At 41.2% G+C, this 4,259-nt stretch overlaps 1 long non-coding RNA gene across 1 annotated transcript; it reads right to left on the reverse strand.

Annotated features, from left to right (window-relative positions):
• Positions 1-1,164: 1,164 nt before the first annotated feature.
• On the reverse strand, positions 1,165-4,045 carry LOC109268083 (uncharacterized). Its single transcript, XR_002080458.1, has 2 exons — positions 3,814-4,045; positions 1,165-1,378 (listed from the first exon to the last, which is right to left on the reverse strand). It is a non-coding gene; the product is annotated as an uncharacterized LOC109268083 (long non-coding RNA).
• Positions 4,046-4,259: the final 214 nt, after the last annotated feature.

Below are 4,259 nucleotides of genomic sequence, written 5' to 3' on the forward strand. Positions count from 1 at the left end.
TAGACCCAAAAGTACAGTTGCTGGATTATATGGTAATTCTATTCTTAATTTTTTGAGGAAGTGCTATACTGTTTTCCATGGTGGCTGAATCATTTTACATGTCACCAATGCTGTACAAGAGTTCCAATTTCTCCACATCCTCACCAACACTTGTTACTTTGTTTTTTGGGGTTGCTTTTTTGTTTTGTGTGTCTGTCTGTGTATGTTTATAGTAGACATCCTAATGGGTATGAGGTGAGAGGCCTTTTGCTCCAGCTTTCATTAGCTAAAAGCAGCTAATGTCTCTTTTAGTTGAGGGTTCCATAGAGTTTTCTGAAGTGACTTACACCATTGTTCTTGCCCCTGCTTTTTCCTGGTCACTGTTGTGATATTTCTTCTAGACGTGGATGCCTCTGTTGCTGAACTAATGTTCAAAATGGCCACCCCTGCCATCATTGGTGGGTGGCTACTTCTTTCTCTGTTCTGATAGCCATCAAGCCATAAGAGGTAATCACCCTCTCCCACTGCCCATCAGTCCCCAACGGAACCTTACACTCATAGCCTCACTTGCACTGGTTCCGAACCAATCATTTGACTTGTATTCAGTCTACTTCTGCCCCCTCTTTACCTGACACAAGGATAAGGGCCAGAAAATAAAGTAGAAGGTACAAACCTGGGCTACATTCCCACATTGTCCCCCTTTCCAGCCTAAGCCTGGTCTCCCTTTCTCCCTCCTCCTCTTCTAGTGTAAATACTTTCCCCAGCCTGGATATAGTCCTGGAAGTGAAGGAGTGACCCCCAGTCTCCACCCACTTGAAGCATTCACCCTGCAGGATGACTACCAGTGCCACGGATCCAACCACTGTCTGCATGAGCCTTATAGGGCTTTCCTGCAAATAAAACCCTAATGGACCTACTCAGGGATTCCGAATTCATCCTCTGGCCTCTTGCTTTAATGTCATAGAGATTTCAGACCAGATTGCTAGAATTTAGACCTATCCTTCTGTCTAATATAGAAATTATTCATAGTTAAGTATCATATAAATCCTGGTAAAACAGGTTCCTGCAGTAGCTCAACATAGTATTTTCCGTACATCATTTCTTATTCTGTTCTATGCTCAGACCTGAGGTTTGGGGCCTGCGTTAGTTTCCTGGGGCTGCTGCCACCAATGAACACAAACTGGGTGGCTTAAGACAATAGACATTTATTCTCTTACAGTTCTAGAGGCCAGACCCCCAAAAGTGTCAGCAGGGGCCATTCTTTCTGAAGGCTCTGAGGAAGTATCTGTTCCGCACCTCTCCTCCAGGTTCTGGTGGCTCCCGGCAACCCTCAGCATTCTTTGGCTTCTGGCCTAACTCCAGTGTTGGTTTCCATCTTCACAGTTCTTCTTACCCATGTCTGTGTGTTAAATAACATTTTCCTTTCTCTTATAAGGACACCAGTCACTGGATTTGGGGCCCGCCCTCAATCCAGGATGACCTCAGTTCAGAATCCTTAATTATGTCTGCAAAATTCCTATTTCCAAATATGGTCACATTTCTAGGTACAGGGGTTAGGACTTAAATCTATCTTTTGGGAGTGACTGTGCACCCATGATGGGGCCCAACAGGCGGGTCACATCTGTAGCAGTTGTTCCACTGAGGTGGTGACCTAGAGAAAAGCTCTATCTGATAATTGGCTATTTGGAACAAATTGGGAAATAGCTTCCTTCTGACTTTAAAGTTAGGTCATATTTGGTGCTCTGAAGAGTATTTGTTGTTAATGAGAATTTAGAGTCTCTCTCTCTCTCTCTCTCTCTCTCTCTCTCTCCCTGCCCCCCCTTGAATATGCCCACACACACAATTGTATTGTAATTTTCTACTTTAAATAATTTCCCCATTTTCTAAAGTGAATTCCTCTCAGTTTTCCACAAGACATTCCATTCTCCATCTTCACCTAGAATTGGACAAATGACTTAGGTTTTCAAAGAATGTCTCCCACATTCTTCAAAATCACACATTCTCCCATATTCCTTAAGGCAAGGAATTGCCTCTTGTCACCATGTTCCTTCCCTGAATGTGATGGTGAAAAGGCCTTGACCACCCCCACCCTCTTGCCAACTTTAGCTATGGCCACATGCTTCTCCTGCTCAGAAGCCAGCAGGAGACAGTAGCTGGGATGCTGGAGCTATTTAGAGTGGTATGATTAGTTTTCATGTCTCCTGACCACAGGCTTTGCCATTTGATGAATTTATGACACTGCTTGTGAATATCAGTTTCTACTTAGTAACTAACAAGAGTGACTGATTACACAATCCCAAATTGATATTTGGAAACTTTTAAGAAAAAAAAAAGACTGGGAGATGAGATTTATTACCATTCTCAAGCACTTCCTGAACAGAATTTAAAACTCCCTCCTGGAAAAGATTGTAAAATAAGACTCTCCTTGGCCAAGGGAGAATAGTCTACAGAAAACAAACATAAATATCAAACAAGGAAACAAAGTCTTCTGGGAGAAATAAGGATGGCAATGAGATGTGGAAGTCAGAGAGAGAAATTGAAAGAGAGAGAGAGAGAGAGAGAGAGTGGGACACATGTTTGCACAAGCCTAATGATGTCAGCCTGTTCACAAGAGTTCACAAGAATGCCTTCCCCACTTACCACAAGGGAGCCAAGACCAGGATGAAGATGGGGCTCTTTTAATCATGGACTCAGTTACTTTCCTCTCCCCATTGTTTGTACCCACTCTGTGTTACACAATGCTAGGACTAGGAAAAAATGATACTGCCTGAATCTCATTGAAGTGTTCTTTAGCCTCAACGGTGACGTGAAGCCTGCTTTAGATACCTTAAAAATTGGTTGGGCACCTTGAAACTGACTTTAGCAAGAATTAAATCTGTGGCATTGAGTTAGAGAGAGGAAAACTAGCTCTTTTGGACTAATGGTAGGTGTACTACTTTGCAAAAAGGAGACCAGAAAGGGAAGTGGAACACCCTAACATAAAGAGGTGCAGTACTCTCTATATTCACTGGACCATAGCAGCTGCAAAAAAGGTATAGTTCACCTCCTCAAATTAAATGGAGAGATGCTCCTTTTCTTCACAGGATGGAAACCACTATGATAATCTACACAAGTATTTAACTTACCAGAAAAGTGGTTTAAAAAATTAGTGACAAATTGTTTTCTCTTTTACCTCTGTGCTTTTGCCCAGAGGAAGAGACACAATATTATACTATTGGTACTGCCTGCTGTCCTCTGGGAAATAGTCTCTCAATATGGAAAAGACAGGGATCAGAATAGCCCAGGAATAAGGGAATCCATCCATCCATCCATCCATCCATCCATCATCCTACCAACACATTGAGTACAGAGGCATTCAGCACTGTAAGGGATGTAAAGGTAAATATGACACAATGCTGAAATTATATACCTTTTAACTGCAGAATCTTGTGATTCTGTAGTTTTCCCCATTAGATGATAAATCCACCAATCTTCCTCTAGCCATGCTCAACAGTTGACTACCAGAGAAAAGGTATCTATCTGAAGTCAAGAAATTTATGTTCAAATCCCAGTCCTGTTACAAGTTGTGTGGTTATGGGTTAATTAATTAAACTGTCTAGACCACAGCTTCCTCATTTGCAAGTGAGAAATAATTCCACCTTCAGAGAGTTATAGGGAATAAACAAAATATATAAAACTGCATATAGTAGTTCTCTTTCTCCTAATTCTTATAGGAAGAACTTTCCATCTAACAAGAATGTAGCATTTCTCTGTAAAATAGTCTATGGTATTTACAACTTTGGTTTAAGACTTGTAAAGAAAGGAATTTAATTGTATTCCTCAAGTCAGTATTACCTGGCAGGTCTCCTGGGTTTTTTTTTTGTAGACTATCTCCTTTCCAGGATTCTCAGAGTGTCCTAGTCTGAAGAAGTTTCGAAGTTCTCGGTCCATCTCCTGCTTCGTGCCAGGTCACCTTGGGTTTCTGTCTTTTCCAGCGCTGCATCTCCTTGAATATTTATGGTTTTAGCACATGCTAATGCATTTAGGAGCTCCAAAGGAACCATTATTGCTCTTACTCATGCTTAAATGTTTGCTCACCCAGCCCACAGACTCGCTGGCACATACCAGGGAGCCACATGCTTTTCCCAAGTATGTGGGTCAAAGGCTATTTTTTATCATTTGGGTCAGATACATACTATTTATAAACTTATCTTAATTAGATTTTTAAAAATATCCTAAAGTTTCTCCAGCCAAAACTTTGGGTTCAGAAAATGTTTATTCCTGAATGGTATTTTTTATTA

Source organism: Panthera pardus, unplaced genomic scaffold (genome assembly GCF_024362965.1).
Source record: "Panthera pardus isolate Hobbes unplaced genomic scaffold, ASM2436296v1 HiC_scaffold_8, whole genome shotgun sequence".
NCBI classification, from domain to species: Eukaryota; Metazoa; Chordata; class Mammalia; order Carnivora; family Felidae; genus Panthera; species Panthera pardus.